Source organism: Nycticebus coucang, chromosome 15 (genome assembly GCF_027406575.1).
Source record: "Nycticebus coucang isolate mNycCou1 chromosome 15, mNycCou1.pri, whole genome shotgun sequence".
NCBI classification, from domain to species: domain Eukaryota; kingdom Metazoa; phylum Chordata; class Mammalia; order Primates; family Lorisidae; genus Nycticebus; species Nycticebus coucang.
In genome coordinates this window covers 23852956-23874941 of record NC_069794.1, presented here as the reverse complement: position 1 = coordinate 23874941, position 21986 = coordinate 23852956, and positions in this window count along the sequence as shown.

Here is a 21986-nt window from a genome sequence, read left to right as displayed (position 1 = left end):
TATTCAAAGAAATATTGGGCGGTGCCTTTGGCTCAGTGAGTAGGGCGCCGGACCCATATGCCGAGGGTGGCGGGTTCAAACCCAGCCCCGGCCAAACTGCAACAAAAAATAGCCAGGTGTTGTGGCGGGCACCTGTAGTCCCAGCTGCTCGGGAGGCTGAGGCAAGAGAATCGCCTAAGCCCAGGAGTTGGAGGTTGCTGTGAGCCGTGTGATGCCACAGCACTCTACCCGAGGACGGTACAGTGAGACTCTGTCTCTACAAAAAAAAAAAAAAAAAAAAAAACAAATAAATATTATGCACCCTTGCATCCTCGGTCTGAATCTTTCCACTAAGGCAGTGGTTCTCAACTTTCCTAATGCTGCGACCCTTTAATACAGTTCCTCATGTTGCGGTGACCCCCAACCATAAAATTATTTTCGTTGCTACTTCATAATTGTCATTTTTCTACTGTTATGAATCATAATATAAATATCTGATATGCAGGATGGTCTTAGGCGACCCCTGTGAAAGGATCATTCGACCCCCAAAGGGGTCGCAACCCACAGGTTGAGAACTGCTGCACGAAGGGGACATTTTCCCATCAGACTAAGATGGGCATGATTTATTCTTGTTCTTTCTGTCAAGGTGTCGCATTTTCTCTGTGCCTCTTTCCCTAGGGGACAAGCAATACCGCCCTACTTAAATTAACTGCAACACCCTGAAAGTCGCTCAGCAAATAACGCAATGATGCAGTGACCTCAGGAGTCATCTTCTCTCAAAATCGTCCATGTTTTCACTTACCACTTAATATTTGCAAGTATTTGTCTAACTGCATAGTCCTTATCTTCAAATTGTGATTCACCACCTTACAGAAGGGACTTTTTGTTTAATTACATCTTTCAGAGGTACCTCTCAACCTATTTTGGCCTTTTTCTAAGGTGAGCATCCTGGATGGTAAAATCTTCTCCTTTCTCTGCTATGTATTTTGTGAAACCAGCTCCTCTTTCTGAGACAGTGAAACTAAAGTGGCTTGATGTGTAGAATCTCATTTTATTCTTTTCCATACATGCAAGCTTCCCTTCCAAATGACAGAATTTATTATTCAAAATTTATTTTCTTCTCCAGTATAATTAGCTTATGTTTATTAAGTTTTCACTCTTCACTATTCCTGATATCAAGACCAAAGCATATTTTGAAATCAGTCCAGTCACATGTGGATTTCCTGAGAAAAGAGATCCCTAGAGATAGAATGCTTTAGCTCAGGCTTTTAAAATTGTCTTCTTAAGTCTCTGCACTTGCAATGAGTTTATTGACATATTTTTTGGCTTCAGTCGAAGTTGATGGCTAACTCTTTATAAATTAATGGCCTCTCTTCGTCTGATATTTTCTATAATGTGATGCACTAAGCTAATATGGAAGGAACCACATTCTGTGTCTCTGGAATATAAAACTTTGATTGGAATTTTGGTAATTACTCCACCCCAAGTTCTCTTTGAGACCAAATGAAGGGTGTTTTATTCAAGGCAATGTGTATTTTATTGAAAATTTACCTTTAGATACTTTTGTCTTCAAATTTGATGTAGTTATAATATACATAATGACCTACAGAATGTGGGACTTCTGATCAGGTGCTGTCTAGTTCCTTCTTTGGTTACATTCTACAGCCCTCACTTGGAACTTAACTGCTGTTGAGGTTATAAATTTGAATCTATGGTTATGGCTGACAAGCATAAGAAAAGCAGGAAAAATTTATCCACACTTCTATGATGTAATTGCTTGTTTAATGAGTTTTTGCTTACTTTAAATGAGCATAAGGTAGGTATCAAAGTCTCATTTTTTTAATATAACTTATCTGCTAGATAATAGCTATTCACCTTTGGTGGGGTGTTGTTTAGTGATGAGGGACTATCTCATGCCTTCGGTCATATCAGTGTCAACAGCAAAGAACACAATGACTGCTTTTTAAGGTCAGTATAACCCACGCTTAATAATCTAAAGGCTCATTTAAAATAACATCTATGTAGTAAGCAGCTGATGGCCTGTAACTAAGCCATTGTGCAAAGCTAAATTCAAATTCCTCCTGATACACATTCTCTACAGTCTTTCACTGGGACTATACCAGGAGCTTCCATCTTACATGGTTCCTGACACCAGTTACTACATATCCTCAAGGATTCATACCATTTTTACCATAGCGTTAAACTAAATAAGCAGAAGTTAGCAAGTAAGCAAATTGGTGAATGTATTTTATAACAAATGGCCAAGTTTCAGCCAACCATAAGCAGTCAAGTTTCGGCCACATACAGGCTGCTAACTCATTAGAGTGGGCCACATAGGATCAAATACTTAGTTGTAGCCAATCAGGTGATATCTCTACTCTGCTACTGTGTTCATACTATAAAATCTCACCATCGACATCTTTGTTTCGAATCCTGCCCCCATTGATTCATACACTGTTTATACTCAAATAAACTTTATTAAATATAATTTGTCCTACTTTTTTTTCTTTTAGCTATAAGTTGCTGGACTTTTGTCAAGCAAAAAAAAGAAAAGAAAAGAAAACATACAGAGATTTCTCAGATTTGAAACACAACAGAAAGAAAAGAAAAATGTGAAATACTAAATATATTGTGGAGAAGGCTGAATAAGGAACAAGTTTTAGTTAATTTGACATAATGAACCTGCTTGTCTTTCACTCTAAACTTAGGTAGACCTAATCATACAGTCTCCAGTGGCTCTGGACATCTGCACACCTCCCCCAGGACATCTTCACACCTCCCTTGGACATGTGCACACCGCCTCCCAGACATGTGCACACCACTCCCCGGACATCTGTACACCTCCCCCTGGACATCTGCACACCTCCCTCTGGACATCTGCACACTTCTCTCTGGACATCTGCACACCTCCCTCTGGACATCTGCACACCTCCCCTGCAGGGCCAGAGCTGGAATCAAGGCTGACTGTGTGGGACAACAGAAAATGCATATGTCTTGCAAGGCAGCTGGAAGCTAAAGGAAACCCAGGAGACACTGAGTCAACCACACTCATTTCTTTTCTTAAGTACATTAGTCAGATGTGTTTCTCCCACACGTTCTCTCCTGGGGAGTAGAACATAAAGTCACTCCTTTCTAAGAAAGCAAGATAAATCAGGACCAAACACTCCCACTGTATAAAGTAAATGTGGATGAAAGCCATAGTTTTTTGTTCACTTGATTAGTCTTTTCATCTACTTATTAGCCAGTTATTCTTGGAAATAATTTAAAGGAGTAAACATTATCCTACTCAAATCATAAAAATATTATTTTTTTTTATTTTGGCAATTAGATAATTGAATTCTTACATATTTCCCAGAGTTACAGTTGTTTAGAAGGCATGCCCAACCTAGGTTTACAATCACGTTTTCTAATTAAAAATTTGATTATCTTTTTACTTGGTGTTTTCTGAGTAAAGAGGTTAGTGACTTTCTTATTAGGGCAACTAGATGATGGAGCAAATTTGTGTTCATCGGTGTCAGGTTGGGAATGGGATTCTTTTTTATGAGGTCAAAGAGACACCAGGCCAAGTCACAATTCCCCTCTTAGCTCTGGACAACTGACCACCTCTTTATGCTTTCCCCCCAATTCTTTAAAATGAACATAGAAATCTAAAGGTAGACCTTTCTTTTGACCCTTCCATCCCATCATTAGATATCTACCCAGAAGAACAAAAATCATTTTACCACAAAGACATTTGTACTGGAATGTTTACTGCAACTCAATTTATAATTGCCATGTCGCGGAAGCAATCCAAGTGCCCATCTACCCATGAATGGATCAACAAACTGTGGTGTGTGCATACCATGGGATATTATTCAGCAATTAAAAAAAGATGGAGACTTTACATCTTTCACATTTACCTGGATGGAGTTAAAATATATTCTTCCTAGCAAAGTATCGCAAAAATGGAAAAATAAATATCCAATATCCTCCATACTAATATGAAATTAATATGTAAACAATTACCTGCTCATAGAAAATAATAAAATACTAATATAGTCTAGTTCAGGGGTAGAGGGAAGCTGGAGGGGGCAGGTTAGAGGACATTTGGCAGAAGGAGGGAGGGCAGGAGACGGCTCTCAGATACTGTGCACACTGTGAGTGTGGACAACACGCCCCCTGGGTGGGCTCTTCTACAAAGGGAACTTTACCCTGGCAGTGAGAAGAAAATGTAACTTAAAAATCGTACCCTCAGATTAATTTGAAAAAATTAAAAAAACTTAACATAAATAAAATGAATGTAAAAACGTCAGCTTATTGTAATAATTAAATAAGAAAAAAGTATGCAAATTTCATAACATACTGCCTGACATCGCTTCAGTGGAGTCAGCTCTTATTAATATTTATCAGCATCCATACAGGGTGTATTAATTTGCAATCCCACCAGCAGTGCAAAATGTTCCCTTCTCTCCACATCTGCACACCAGCGTTTGCAGCTTTGAGAATTTGTGATGTGGGCTGTTCTTGCTAGAGTAAAGGGGTTCTCAAAGTGGTTTTGATTTGAATTTCCCTGATGTTTAGGGGTGGTGAGCATTTTCTTCAAGGGTTTGCTAGCCATTTGTCTGTCTTCTTCAGAGATGTGTCTGTTCAAGTCCCTGCCCACTTACAAAAGGGATTGTTTGCTCTTTTCTTGTTGCTTAATTTGAGTTCTCTATTGACTCTAGGTATCAGTCTTTTTTGTAAGAGTCATAATATGCAAAAAGCTCCAATTCTAAAAGTTGTCTATGTGCTTTAGCTTTTAGGCCCTTAGCCATGCAAAAGCTTTTTAGTTTGATCATATTCCATTTATTTATTTTTGGTGTTGCTTTAATTCAGTGGTTCTCAACCTTCCTAATGCTGCGACTCTTTAATACAGTTTCTCATGTTGTGGTGACCCCACGAGGAACTGTATTAAAGGGTCGCGGCATTAGGAAGGGTGAGAACCACCACTTTAATTGGAAGGGGGTCTTCTTCATAAATTCTTTCCCCAGGCCGATAGCATCAAGAGATTTTCACACGCTTTCTTCTAGAGTTTTTGTTTTGTATCATAAATTTAAATTTTTCATCCAGCAAAACTCAATTTTTGTCAGTCGTGAGAGGTGCAGGTCCAGTTTCAGTTTTCTACATGTGGGTAAGCAGTTCTCCCAGTGCCAGTTTTTTCAATAGGGAGCATTATTAAAAATGAAGTTATTTTTTGATCTCAACTATACATGATATTTTCATATATATCATACATATAAATATGATTACCTTATAAAACTGAAGTGATTACCTTAACTTTTTCCTATTTTTCCCCTGCACAAGGTATTATTGCAATTAGTCACGAGTTTGTCCTCCAATGACAGAATTTCTCCCTATCTTTTCCTCTCAAGGCAGCCAAATAATAATAATTAAACTATGTCTCATAAGCTCTTGCTGTCTATTAACATCATTGCAAAGAGAATATAATTATTCCCAGAGCATTCATATGAATAGCTTTGTACTCAGGAATAAATGGTGCTGCGAAGAAGTATGTATTTCTGTGTGTCTCTTGCAGAAGGCGATGGTAACTGTGGTGATGGGAAAGAGAACAAATTCAGTCATAAAAAAGAATAAGTAAACTGGTTTAAAGGGATAACTAGAGGATTAAAACCTTTGTATTTTCTAGTTTCCCTGTGTAAACTGAGACATAAAATTTCCAAAAGTTATTTACTGGACTGCTAATTAGATTGACTATTATTTGTTAACCTTACCTTGGGTACATATGAGCTGGAAGATAAAGTGGGAGTTTTAGGGTAGTATGTAAACAGAATTCTTCAGACTTCTTCCTGATACAGGATTATAAGACAAAATGATCTTTGTCACTGCCTGAGGCTTAGGTATCCTTGACAAAATATTAGTTCCAGAAAATTGTGAGTCACTGGCTTTGCTGATTATTTTGAGCCTGTGGTCAAGTCAAAGGTGTTGTAGTTAGTAATGAACAGAACCTTCAACACTGCTTCAGGCACTCATGTTTCTACTCAAACAACCTTGTATTAGTCCAGAAAAAAAGAACTATTTCAGAGATTTCTGTTATAACTGCCAGGAACACAACCTTGAGAATATGTACATTGCTAAATGAAAATATAGATGATTCCAACTGTTCTTAAAATGAATATTATTTTACATTATTGAATAGAATATAAAGGTTACATACATTAAAAAGTTTATTACTAATTTGAAAGATTTCAGAAATGGAAGGGCTTAAAGATGAACTTTTTTCCTATATTTTTTACAACATTAGAGAAGCTAGCAGGGCTGCCTGCCTCTCATCATATCTGCAGTGATAGTTTATGATGAGAACGATGGTGACCTAACAGAAGTTATATTAGTGTTACTTTTAAAAATCAAAACATCATCATAATCATCAGAGAAATGCAAATCAAAACTACTTTGAGATACCATCTAACTCCAGTGAGACTAGCCTATATCACAAAATCCCAAGACCAGAGATGTTGGAGCGGATGTGGAGAAAAGGGAACACTTTTGCACTGCTGGTGGTAATGCAAATTAATACATTCCTTTTGGAAAGAGATATGGAGAACACTCAGAGATCTAAAAATAGATCTGCCATTCAATCCTATAATCCCTCTACTGGGCATAGACCCAGAAGACCAAAAAGCACATCATAACAAAGATATTTGTACCAGAATGTTTATTGCAGCCCAATTCATAATTGCTAAGTCATGGAAGAAGCCCAAGTGCCCATTGATCCACGAATGGATTAATAAATGTGGTATATGTACACCATGGAATATTATGCAGCCTTAAAGAAAGATGGAGACTTTACCTCTTTCATGTTTACATGGATGGAGCTGGAACATATTCTTCTTAGTAAAGTATCTCAAGAATGGAAGAAAAAGTACCCAATGTACTCAGCCCTACTATGAAACTAATTTAGGGTTTTCACATGAAAGCTATAACCTAGTTACAACCTAAGAATAGGGGGAAGGGGGAAAGGGAGGGGAGGGAGGGGGAGGTGGTAGAGGGAAGGGGATTGGTGGTATTACACCCGCAGTGCATCTTACAAGGGTATATGTGGAACTTGGTAAACGGTCTGTGAAGCTAGTGAATGATGCCCCATGAATATATCAATGTACACAGCTATGATTTAATAAAAAAAAGAAGAAAAAATCAAAACATAAAGTGCAGAATGCAAAGCCATTGTATATATGTGTAGAAAAATTTCCATTATGTGCAGGCACTCTGTTTTAAAAGATCTGAATCCAATGATAATAATCCAAATGTTTTTACAAAAGTTCATCAGGAAAATGTAAACCTTTGTGAAAAGTTCTTGAAAGACTATGTGTTGACATGAATTATCATGAAATAATTGTATTCTGGTGAGAATTCTTGTTAATAGACCCCTTTCTGAGCTTGCCCTTTCAATAAAGGTACACACTATTTTTTCCATTATTTGCCAGTGTATTACAGAGTATAAGCCATGACTTGGTGTTAGTCAAAGTTTACATTTCCAAGACTTAGATAATTTTGTTTTAATTCGATTTCAAATACTCAGATGCAAATGACAAACCATGTTGATGGCATTGCCCTTTAGCTCTAGTTATTATACTAAGAAAACAAGTAATCAAAAAAAGCAATTGCTTTGAATAAAGAAAAATACACCAGAAATCCAGTCTGCTAATTCTTTTTTTTACAAACATTCAAATTGATTAAAAAAATCATACAGGAAATAAAACAATCCATAGTATGCTAAGTAATCTTGCCATGTGGCATATAGGGAATAATGCTTATTTTAGTCAGTCTGTTTTCTTTTTATTTTATAGCTGAATGTGTTGTTAATATGACAAAGAGATGCCACTGTTCACTGATTTATTTCCTAATGTTTTGTATAAATAAGCAAGAGCACAAGTGAAAAGGTTACCTGCAGTCCACGAATTTGTGTGGGTTTATTTCTAAAATAGTTTAGTATATTGGTTAGGGGTAATGGGATGGCAATTCAAATATGGATTTTATATCAACCAAATATATACTTGTGCAATTTATAAATTCTGTACATGTATAAAACTGGTCCAGTGTTTTGTTAAGTTGGCATTTAAGCATGGTTCTTGAGAATAATTTTAAAACTAGGAAATGCAGAGTTGACTCTGAGTCCATTCTGAAGAGAATGCAGCCTGCTTTGGTCTGGCATTTTGGGAGCCAGGGAAGTTAGGTAGACTAAGATCAAACTGAATGCCAGAGGATCCCAGAATGACTTTCACAGGATTGCCTACAGCAGCACATAGCTCCTGGCTAGCTTCTTATCATTAGGAAGGCCAAATCCTTCACAATATTTCAAATGCTGTCTCATAAAGATTAGTCTCCTGAAATAAGTTCTGATTGCAGCGGTGGCATTATAAGTACAAGAAGTTCTAGATTTTCCAATAGCAACCAAGGGAAAGTGGTTCCTGTTGGCTGGTTTTTTTTTTTTTTAATAAACCAAGGACAAGAGAACCCCAGCCAATATCTCAGAATTTAAAATTTGATATGGAGCAAAATATGATAGACAACACATTCTGCCTTTAATCCATCCATCTCTCACATTTAGAGCTGTATGTTCATCAGGTAGTTGATTGTCTCTGCCCACAGGTCATTGTCAGGGAGCTTTTTGATCTTCAGGACAACGCCCTGTAGTTCAGTAAGTTTAGGAGATCCTTCTTTATTTCTTACTCTCAGAGAGAGAAGACAGAGAGTGTAATTTGTCAGAGTAAACGTATGGAGGAAAATGGAAGAATGCTTTTAGAAAAATTATAATGAAATATGTTTTTTAATAATGATATTTGAAATATTTTACCTCACAAAGGAGGAATCTTGAAAGGGAATGTTATGGAATAACTATGACCATTAACAACAGAAAAGATGAATTACTTAAAAAAACTGTGGAATATAAACCTTTTTTTTTTTTTTTTTGTGCTTTTTGGCCAGGGCTGGGTTTGAACCTGCCACCTCCGGCATATGGGACCGGTGCCCTACTCCTTGAGCCACAGGCGCCATCCTGGAATATAAACCTTTAATAAAATCACTTTATAGTTAAAGTAAGAAGAAAAAAATCAGGAATCACAGTGGAAGTATAATATCCTGCTCAAAATGACCTAAAAATATGGAAACAAAAACAAATAAAGTATAGTTACGTGGTTTTGTATCTAAAGATGGAGTTATAGGACAATTAAATAACACAGATATAGATTATGAAGAAGACCTATTTTGATGAGTCACATTTCACTCGGCATTTTTATAACTTTTTAGTACCAAAAGGATTAGTATATAGTTTTTTATTATTCATGAGACACTATTTATAATCATATTATGTCTATTGTTTTAGCACACTGTTGTATATTTATAAATAAGGAATTGTCTTTCATATAAATATTTATACATATCAGCATATCAGGTATTATGGAAGTCCAATAAAATAGATCATTGAAAACAATATACAGAAAGTAAATATCTTCCTTAACTACAGAAATCTCTACTTAGTGAATTATAAGGAACTTGCAAGGAAATTGTTATCTTGATTAGTAACATGGGATTTAAATGAGAATGTTGTGAATGCAATAGAACAACACTGTGATTAAGCCTATAACTTGGAATTAAAATACACAGAATATTTATTCAGTTAAATAAATTTAAATTCATGCAGCAGTAAAGATTAGAATTAAATTAAAATGAATTAAAAGCTTATGCATAAGATGAAAATTAATGTTCTAAAGACAGCTGAAAGACAGAATTCAGTGTTTCCAGGTAATTGAGCGTATTCTTGGCAAAAAAGAGAAAACTTTTGAAAATGCATTCCACATGAAAATCACGGAGGAAAGAGCACTATACTTGTAAATAGCAAGAATGTCAAAGTGACATACACATTTAAAATTTTAAAATGTATTTTAATTTCTAAAATGTTTAAAATTGTCATTCTTTTTTATTTCAAATTAATAAGAGGATACAAATCTTTAGTTATATTGTCCACACTTCCAAGCTAAAGTTCTACTTGTAAATGAACCCCTCATCCAGGGAGCATGCTTACAATTTCACAATGTGCCCCATACATAAGATCCCACCAAATGCCTACTTCCTTCTGCCATTCATGTCCCCCTCCTCCTTCCCATTTCTTCCTCCCTCTTCCCCTGTTGTTCATATGAACATGTAATTGTTTATAGATTCGTTTCATATGAGTATTGAGTATTTATTTTTCCACTCTTGAGATATTTTACTAAGAAGAATGTGTTTCAACTCCATCCAGGTAAACATAAAAGATATAAAGACTCCATCTTTTTTATGGCTGAGGCTGAAGAGTGTTCCATGGCACACATTGTACCACAATTTGTTGAACCATTTGTGAGTTGATGGGTACATAGGTTCCTTCCGTGACTTGGCAATTATGAATTGAGCTGCAATAAACATTCTGGTACAAATGCCTTTGTGGTGAAATAATTTTTGTTATTCTGGGTAGATACCTAGGAATACAATTGCAGGATCAAAATGGAAGGTCAACTTTCAGCTTTCTGAGGATTCTCTATACTTCTTTCCATAAAGGTTGTATTAGTTTGCAATTCCACTGGCAGTGTAGAAGTGGGTATTGCAACCAACAGGGTGGATTCATCAGGGACAAAATATCAATTCAACTATAAAAGGAAATATTTTTTAAAAACCCAACTTGGTCCTGAGAGCAGCAGTATACTGGGGACAAAAAGATGTACCAGAACCTCAATACATTCTTTTCCATTTTTTTATGTAAACCCCAAAGAAATCAACTAATTTCTTTTCAAAATATATTTTTATATTTGTTTTCAAAATTATTCATACAACAACTCTTAGGGTAGAAATACATGTCATTATTTACAGACATTTATGTTGGGAGCAGCAAATTGTCAAATAAGAGTAGTACTCGGATGTGGGCTAGGACAAAGAACATTGATGTGGGCTGTATTTCAGCTCTCCCAAATTTAAACTCAAGATTTTTTTCCTTTTTTATGGTACTTTAATTAAGTTACCGAATGTCTCTTTTGGAGCTGACATGAAATTTAAATATAATATGTGCAAATACGCCTTGATTCATTGTTATCCCAAATTCATCGCTTCCTTGTTGTACAACCTGGGAAAAGTAGCTAGTTACTCAAGCCTAAAACCTGGAAAATGACATCTGCCTTATATGATGCATGTAGGTTAATTAAAATAACATATGGAAGCCTGTCTGGCCCGAAAATGGTGATGTTCTTTACTTGTGTCAGATTTTGCTCTTTTCCCTTTTTGCCCATGTTGGGTTCATAAATTAAGAATTCTTTCCCTATAAGACACTTATTCCTTTCATTTTCTCTGTACTCACTAAGAAATGATGTTAAAATTAGAACATACGAATAAATTAAAAAATTCTATTTTAGAATAAATCCTCTTTGTTGTTATTCTGTGTTCTCTGGAAACCAACTGTTTTAGAAAGGCAACTAATAAAAAAATACTAATTAAGAAAATCAAGTCATAGTTTCTTCCTATCTCTGCCTTTAGTCTTTGAATGATGTGCATATCTGAGTAAATTATAGATTTCTTTTTTTTTAATGTGAGGGAAGATCTGTTTTCTAACCTGTTAAATCTGTTAAGCAGATGATCTTGAAGACATAATCTACATCTAGATTCTCTGTTATCATAAAGTCAATCTCCACATCAACTGATATCTAGCTTTCTCTTCTCTACTATTCCCAGTATTTCATCTGACAATCTTGTCCTCAATTTTGTTAACATTACTGATAAAATTCTGAGGAGACAAGCTTTACTCCATTCCTGAAGTTACCACTAATGTACCATTTATAAAGAGACAGAAAGAGAGAGACTGATAAAATATGAATGCATCAGCAAAACCCCATTTCAATTCTAAAAAAAAAAAAATGTAAAGTGCACACTCTGCCAATATTATCTATGCTTATGTGTGACAGTTGTATACATATTATGAATAACACTCTCATTTCTTATGTTTGTGCTCTACATTCTTTGGAATCTAACAATAAAATAGCTAACATATACTATACACACCTACACATGCATAATATTTAAATAAGTTTTTAATGAACGAGATTGATCACTGACTGTATATGCATAAAATGGTTTGTTATATATAAAATTTAAACTTAATACATATGTCAATTTCTGGTTAACATCTGTGCCAGTTTTTTCAAAGTATAAATTTATATCTATACAGACAAACATAAAGTGTGCCATCAAAAGTAAATCTATAATTAAGATCAGGTAAAAGTAATTAATTTGATGAAAAATGGGTAAAGAGCCTTGTGAACAAAAATTCTCTTAAAAGAAATTTGGAGGAGAGTTACTTTAAATTTCAGTGAAGAGTTTGTAAACTGGGGAGACACAGGCTTAAGCTTAAAATGAAGGGTTATTCTATTATTTTGCAAGCAGGTGGAAAAGGAAGAACAATCTAACCTCAAATCCAGCCTAAGAAAAGAAATAACCAAAATTAGAGCAGAATTATATGAAATTGAAAAGAAAAGAATCATTAAGAAGATTGGCAAAATAAAAAGTTGGTTCTTTGAAAGAATTAACACAGTTGATAAACTGTTGGCTAGACTAACCAGGAACAGAAATGTAAGATCTCTCGTAACTCCAATCAGAAATTAAAAAGAGGAAATACAGATATCACAGTAATACAGAAGATCCTCAATGATTACTACAAAAAAAATCTATTCCTAGAAATATGAAAATGGAAAGGAGATGGACCAATAGCTGCAAGCATGCCACCTTCCTAAACTCAACCAGAAAGAATTAGAAATTTTGAATAGACCTGTATCAAGCACTGAAATAGCATCAACTATACTAAATCTCCCAAAAAAGAAAAGCCCTGGACCAGCTGCTTTTACACCAGAATTCTACCAAACCTTCAAAGAGGAACTAGTTCCGGTATTGCATAATCTATTCCAAAACATAGGGAAGGAAGGAATCCTCCCCCAAAAATTCTATGAAGCTAAGATCACCCTGACCTCCAAATCAGGAAAGAACACAACAACAGCAAAAAAGAAAACTATAGACCAATATCATTAGTGAATATTGATGCAAAAATATTCAATAAGATCTTAGCAAGTAGAATACAGCCACGCATTTAATAAGTTATACACCATGACAAAGTGGGTTTTATCCCAGGGATGCAAGATTGGTTCAACGTATGTTAAGCCATGAATATAATTCACCGCATAAATAATAATTCACCATATGTTTCTCTCAATTGATGCAGAAAAGCCTTTTTATAATATCCAGCATTCTTTCTTGATAAGAACACTTAGGAAAATAGGCTTAGGTGGGACATTTCTTAAACTGATAAAGACCATCTACAACAAGCCCAAAGCTAATATCATATTGAATGGAGTAAAACTGAAATGATTTCCATTCAGATCTGTAACTAGACAAGGATGTCCACTTTCACCTCTGCTATTCAACATAGTTCTGGAAGTACTAGCCATTGCAATTGGGCAAGAGAAGGATAGAAAAAGTCAAACTCTCATTCTTTGTGGATGACATATCTAATACCTGGAACTCAATTCTTGGAAGCTCTTAAGTGATTAGCCAGTTAGATGAAAATATTTCAAATTGTACATAAAACCAGCACTTTGTACCCCATGATTGTGTTAATGTATACAGCTATGATTAAATGAAAAAAAGTGATCAAGCAATATGGTAGTATCTCAGGATACAAAATCAATACCCACAAATCAGCAGCCTTCATATATGCCAATAAAATGTCAAGCTGACAGTAAAATAAAATATTCTATTCCTTTTAAAGTAACAACAAAGAAGATGAAATACCTGGGAATATATCTTAAAAAGGATGTGCAAGATTCCCTTAAAGAGAACTATGAAACTGTGAGAAATGAAATAGCAGAAGACATTAACAAATGGAAGAACACACCATGCTCGTGTCTGAGAAAAAATAATCATTGTTAAAATGTCCATACTACCCAAAGCAATCTATAGATTTAATGCAATCCTCATCAAAGCACGAATGTCATACTTTAAAGAACTTGAAAAAATAGTACTTTGCTTCATAGGGAACCAGAAAAAACTCCAAATAGCCAATACAATTCTTAGAAATAAAAACAAGTCTAGGGAAACTCAAGCAGTTTCTAAGACTAACACATTTCAAAAATATATCTTATTAACAGCAATAAAAAAATCAAACCAATATTCTCCACTCAAACTGCATCACTTGACTAGAAAAAAAAAACGAAATCAATGATTGAATTGTTCAAAGAGATAATATAATTTTTAAGCATAGTATTTTAATTAAATTTAAATAGTTCTTATATGCCAATACTAAAAATATAAAGCCTAATTGAGATTTTATATGCATACGTACATATTCAATTTCATATTAAATTATATAAATAGCTTTTATTAATTTAATACATATGGTAAAAAAACACAGAAATGTTTTGCTTCAATTTTTGTTGTATGAGGTATCATTTATAAAATTGAAAACCAGTAAAAACTGATGCCATCTTATTTTTGATGGTTATATATAACATATGTATTATACATATACTTTGGGAATGCTTAGTCCCTGGAGTGTCTGCTTACTCTGCAGTAAGATATCATACACTCATGAATTTGTAATCCAAAATTGTATTCCTATATAAAAAAATTGATACTTTCATAAATAATTTAGTTTTTCTAGTCTTATAGATACAGAGATGTTTGCACAATATGGACTGTAAATGTATTTCCTGGCACTATCATTTGATGCTAAGTTTTCTAATTTGGTTCCCAGAAAGAGATGCATTTTCATAATCTTCTTGGCTTATTTATGAGATAATAGTTTTGTTGATAATCATTGTCCCAAGAGTGCATCACACCCACCATAAGGAAAGGATCTCTAACCAATACAAATTTATATTTTAGTAATTTATTATTCACAAGCAAGAAGTCATATATATATATATATATACACATTTTTTTTTTAACTTTGGGATTTTTTGATATCACAAGTTCTTAATGCACCAGTAGGAAAATTCCCTGTAACCTCATTTCAGTGTTACAGAGTCTCTGTGTTAGAAATCACACACACACTCATAATCCCAGATCCTCATAACAGTTGAAGTTGCTAGACTGATATGACTTAATTGATGCAATGAATAATAAGCTTAGAAGGAAAGAAAAACATTATAGTTCCCTTTGAATAGACTATATATTCTGGTATTTATTATCTTTTGCTACAATGATATTAATAATAAAAATACGTTATATGTGCATGTGTGTGTATAAAAATCTCATAATCTTTGTGGGTTAAAACAATAAGCATGTATTTCACTTAGGACGATGCAGATCAGCAATTTAAGCTGGCTAAACAGAGTGGTTTTTACTGGTTTTAACTGAACACAATCACTTATTAACAGCCACACTAATATGGGTTGGAGGTGACTGAGACATACATGTGTCTTTTATCCTTCAGTGGGCTAACCTAAGCATTTTTTTTTTTTTTTTTTTGTAGAGACAGAGTCTCACTGTACTGCCCTCGGGTAGAGTGCTGTGGCATCACACGGCTCACAGCAACCTCTAACTCTTGGGCTTACATGATTCTCTTGCCTCAGCCTCCCGAGCAGCTGGGACTACAGGCGCCCGCCACAACGCCCGGCTATTTTTTGGTTGCAGTTTGGCCGGGGCTGGGTTTGAACCCGCCACCCTCGGCATATGGGGCCGGCGCCCTGCTCACTGAGCCACAGGCGCGGCCCCCAAACCTATTTTCACAAAGATAATGAAAGGAGAAATGCAAGAACAAGTTCCCAATATTCAGACCAACTTAAGAGAATGAATCACACCACCAGGATTCTATTGGTTTTAAATGTTTCCAATGTTATGTGAACTGGAAAGTTATATAACGAAGAATGTAGAACCACGTACTAGTAAAGAATTGAGACCACTAATGCAATTAATATATCAAAAGCTTTTTACTGGGCGGCGCCTGTGGCTCAGTCGGTAAGGCGCTGGCCCCATATACTGAGGGTGGTGGGTTCAAACCCAGCCCCGGCCAAACTGCAACCAAAAAATAGCTGGGCCTTGTGGCAGGCGCCTGTAGTCCCAGCTACTCGGGAGGCTGAGGCAAGAGAATCGCTTAAGCCCAGGAGTTGGAGGTTGCTGTGAGCTGTGTGATGCCACGGCACTCTACCAAGGGCCATAAAGTGAGACTCTGTCTCTACAAAAAAAAAAAAAAAAGCTTTTTACTAAGCTTGTCACTAAGATATAATAAAGGCCGGTGATCAAGATAGGACTAAGGATATGTATAGGAGGGGGGTTTAAGCATTATTATTAAGACAGAATTGAGAAGATTCAGAATTTTATCAGTTGTGAGAAGTCAGGATGACCTTAAAGAAAAAGATGACTAAGTTATTAATTATGACATAGGGCAGTTGTATTTGTTTCCTAGTATTAGGTAGATAGTTAGGATTCAGACTCTACCGGGGAGAAAAGACAAGGGTGGGCCCTCGGCCCCTGTTCTGGGGCTTCCCTACCTTAATCTTGTCTCAAGTGGCTGCCCACACCTGGAGAGAAAGGAACCCTACCAATCTACCAGTCAGGACTTAGCTAGCCAATTGCAAGAGAATATGGAAGACTCCCTAGCCCAGGGACTGAGCGGCTTAGGTATAATATAGTCTGGAAGATGACCTAGAACAAAATTAAAGCTAATTATCATGTCATAGGCTTAAATCTCCTCCAATACACCTCCCCCAACAGGTTTTCAGAAGGCTAAAGGGGTCTGCATGCACAGTAAGACTCAGCGGTTCCAAGGTGACTTCTGAACCACCAGGTGGGCCCAATACCGACAGGATAAAGCAGGACTCTATGCCAGAAGCAACCCTTTTTGTCACAGCAAGGAGGCCTATTCATTGTCTACAGTGAACATCTCTTGCTCCGTAAACTTGTATCTTGCTCTGTAAACCTACCTCTCTTCATCAGTAAATGTTTGGTGTTTGCCTTACTTTTGGTGTCTTCATTGTTTAGCCCAGAGCACACCAAGAATCCAGGACACAGATACATTCTGGCAATAGGGCTTCCATTACAAATTTTCCCAAATTAATAGTGGCTAAACAAAAGAAATTTTCTTTGTTGGGTGGTGCCTGTGGCTCAGTGGGTAGGGCGCCAGCCCCATATACCAAGGGTGGTGGGTTCAAACCCACCCCGGCCAAACTGCAGCAAAAAAATACAGGCGTTGTGGTGGGTACCTGTAGTCCAAGCTACCTGGGAGGCTGAAACAAGAGAATTGCCTAAGCCTAGGAATTGGAGGTAGCTGTGAGCTGTGACCCCACAGTACTCTACCCAGGTTGATAAAGTGAGATTCTGTCTCTAAAAAAAAAAAAAAGAAAGAAAAAGAAATTTGCTTTGTCAGAGTTCCAGTGACCAGAAGCCCACAATCAAAAAGGCCAGGGGCCATCCTTCTTCTGAAGCATAGAGGAGAAAATCTTCCTTTCCATGTTATAGCTCATGGACTTTGCTTAGGAACACTTGGCTTTCTGTGATGAGCAGCTGCATCACTCCAGGCTCTGCCCCTGTGGTTAACAGAGATGACTTTCACTGTGCACCTTGCTCTATTTAGTTCGTTTCCCTCTGTGTGTCTGTCTCCCAATTTTCTTTCTTTCATTAGGCCACCAAATATATTCAATTAAGGACCCATCTTACTCCAGTATGACCTCATCTTATCAAATCGTATCTGTCACCATTGTGTTTTCAAACAAAGTCACATTATAAAGTACAAGATGTTAGACACAAGCATATCTTTTGTGGGGCACAGTCCAACACGTAATGGTAGTGCCAGTGACACAAAATTGTTGACAGGAAAAAAATGTCTTTCAGAGTAGACATGAGGAAAGGGTGAGTTTTAATCACAGCAATCAGAATTTAATCTTTCAAAATAATATCCATAGTTTTGAAACACAGAATACTTTCAGATTATTTTAGAAACAAGGATGTGACCAGACAAAGAACTATGAAACATCTACCAAGGCAAAGATTTTTAATGGTAGATTGGGTAATAAATATAAAAACATAGACAAGAGTTAGGTTCACAAATCGAGTAGTAATTTTAGGGAATAAAGAAAGTGACAAGGAGATACAAAAGTTTGTATAGTCATAGAATCAGCTAGAAACTGTTTTACTAATTCAAGTAAAAATCAAGTATAGTATCTGAACATAGTAAGCATTAGAGATTGTTCAGGATAAGGTTGGCAATAGTTAAGCCTAGTATAATCTTCATAAATCATTAACTTTCAAAAGGAATCTAAAAGAGTTTTTTAATCTAAATTAGAATTACTTTCAAATGAGGACTGTTTTATTTATACATTTTAGAATTTACACAATAGTACTTAATATAAATTGATTAAGAAATGTTTGAACTAATAGCTCTACAAAGAACACTTAATCTGATTACGTATTAATAGTAGGAATCATGAGGGAATAGGGCTAAAGAAAGCCAAGTTAATTTATTCTGATTATAGAATTGTAATCTATAGAACAGATGGCAGATGTTGAACATTAAAGTAAACATCCCCTTGAAATGCCTAATTTTAGTGAAGTATTCACTGGAACTGGACTTGAAAATAAAAACACATTTCATCATAATTTTAAGAAAAAGAAAAAAAATTGGAAGGAGGAGGCCCTGTTCTGATTCTTTCCAACAATTCTTCTCTACTCTCTATCACAGGGAAGCAGATTACTCAAGAGAAATAAGAGCAGGGGATTCGAAACCAGACTATAAAAAAAATTGTAAATCCTGGAAATACATTAAAAAATGAACTAATTAAAAATAAACCAAAGTGAGGAACAAATTTCAGCTCAAATGACCATCTTTGCAACTGAATAGGTTTTACAACCTTTCTATTCCGAAGCATTCCTTGAAAATGTTAATAAGTGTGTAGGTTTTTGTTTTGTTTTCAAGCAATTGCATTCGGAATTTTGGCACTGAAAATATGGCATTAAGGGATTAAAAAGAGTAATAATGCCATTATTTGGAAAAAAACTAAAAAGATATTTAGTCGGAAAACAAGAGATTAGCAGGCTGCAGAAATAATGAGTTGCCTAATTTATTGCAAGTTAATCTCTTGCTGTATGAAAAGAAAGTACTAAAAACCTGCTTACACTTTTGTTATAAAGAGTAGCTGTTATAAAGCATAGCTGAGGTGGTGGGTATAAAGGGCTGGATGTGATAAACTTAACAATTGTCATATTTTTAACCTCTTAATTAAAAAAAATATTGTCTTTGCTTGCAATTTTAGCAAATACATTAAAGTTATAGGATCATATCTATGATTTATTTTTCTGTTTAGTTATTATTAAAGTGTATAAAAGGTCACAATCTTATTTGGCAAAATTACATTATGCTTTATTTTACTTATAATTTCCCCAAGATGCTTATGACTGATATTCCTGTCCTAGGTAGATTTTCCATGGTAGATACAGTTCTGTTTTCCTTTCTAGCTTGGATTTAGAGTTTTAGGTCTATGCATACCTTTGAAAGCCAAGAAAAAAACAGCCAGCATAAGTCATTTTCTACATCCTCTAAGTAATTATTTATATTATTTATATTATATAAATTAAAAACAGTTGTATGGTTGTAAAATCATGGGTATAAAAAGTCATGCAAAACATCCAAAGATCCTCGGTCCCAAAGAATAAAAATGTTGGGTGAAAAGGAAACCGTATTTGTGCTTGTACCAGTTGCCTTTCAACTATAGGTTTTCTCAGGATTCGGCTGTTGGACGAGAGCCCAGGTCAATTTTGGCAATTGCCCCATGACAGGGGCAGCAGCTGGTTCATATGCTTATATATTGATTACCCTCCAGATGGAATGGAAAAAAGAAGTAATTATGAATTATTACAGAAAATTAGGTTTTAAATTTTGACGACATGATGAAAACAAACTCCAAATCACAGTATTTCTTAATTGAAAGGGTTGAGGGCTTATTTTGTATTTAATACCAATAATGTATGAGTTTTAAAATAAACGCCCAAACCCTGTTGTCATATACTTTTTAAAAACATTTATTCAATACCATGAAATTAAGTTGAACCCTCTGTCAATTCTTGTGAAGGGATGATAGATGCCTATCAGGTTCCTCCTGTCCTTAATAATTTGGTGACAGCCTCTGGGCTTCGCTGGACACAAAAACCTGCCACCTTTGGCATATGGGACCAGTGGCCTACCCCTTTAAGCCCCAGGCGCCGCCTTAAATTCACAAGTTTTGAATACCCTATTGTTATTTTCAAGGTTTTACTCACATATGGATTAATTCAATTAGCTGCAAAATTGAAGAATTATAGTCACGTATGTCTGGTATTAGATTAAATGCAATATTTTGAGGAGAAAAATTTAATAAAACACTGCAAGAAACTGCTATTTATTTTGTTTCTGTATTTAGAAACAAAAATGCAAGCATAACACAATGGGAAAGTAATTACTAAACAAAACATGAACTAGAGCAGTGTAGTGCACAGAACACTGTTTTCCCATTTGCTAAAAGTATCTTAAGAAGCAGGATATGGTGGGAAGGATAACCAGGATAATTCAGTAAGGCTCTCTCAAGGAAAGAAAGATTAATGTGGCAACACAGAGAGGAGGAATCATAGGACACTTCTCTATTTTTATTTGAATGTGTTACATTTCATCAAGCTATTAGCTAACTTCTATGAGATGGTGAGAAATCTGTGTCCCAAACATTTTAAATGTAAATAATAGTTTGTGAATGTGTAGAATAAAAAACATCATCCACTGAGCAGCTAATGCATGAAAGACTAGGTCCAGTAGACATAAAGATAAATAAAACACAATCTGTTTCTTCCAGAAAATCTCTGTTCAATTTGTAGAAAAAATACAAAATTGATAGGTTTCTTGCTAAAGCTGAAAGTAAAATTTAAAATTATACAAATGTATGCATATCCTTATATACTCAGGACTCTAGCTTTCATATTGAGCATGCATTTATATCCAGATGTATTTGAAAAATTACAATAACACTATCTGAGACTTTCAAGCCAGCCACATGCCTAATTGCTCAAGGTCTTGGTTATAACCCTACCACCAATAATTTTTCAATAATTTTTTTAATTCCATTGAATAGACTCAGCAATCTTGCAAAAGCATATCAGGTTGCTCTGTTAAATTGCTTATGATCATGGCATTTTTATCTTTTTTGACCAAATTTAAAAGCATATTATATAATATGAACAAATAAAATTAGTATAATATGTTTTTATTTTTTTCATATAAAACTGCATGGTCAAGTTTACCAACAGGATAGAGATTATTTATTCTAACTGCAGTGGACTTCTCTGATGAGAAATGATGTTTAGTTACAAAGTTAATTTTAGACCACCATGATTAAAAGTCTATACTCAACATTCTAAGGATGATTTTTAGAACTGAAATTTAACAAGATTCCAGAAGCAGTAGATTTTTGTATGTGTTGAATAACTGGTTGGATGTTAGTAAAAATTATTTTGTTTCTTGTGTGACCAGATAGAGTCTGCTGAAATGCTCTGTTAATATTTGCTTTCTCAGAATTAAAGGAATATATGTAAATATAGAAAGTGGAATCTATTTTAGAAAGTTTATGACTTGTATTTTAGCATCTTCAAAAATGATTTTAAATCCATCTATCCATATATCTATCTATCTATATCCATTTTCTTCAGGTATACCCCTAATTGAAAGACACTTGTGTCAACCAAAAGGATGTAAAAAGAAGGAAAAAATAAATCTGTTGATCTTAATTTTTCTAGGCTCTTACTCATTTCCTTCATATAAATAAACTTTATATACTTTTAATGTCAATAAATTACATTTATCCCAATTTAAAAACAGTCATACAATGACATTTAATATGAAGTCTCTACTTAAAAAAAATTAATAGCTTAACACAAAAACAATTCAAGAAAAATATCGAGGTTAATTATAAAAACTCCTAAAAAATTCCCAGTAAAAAATAAATAAATAA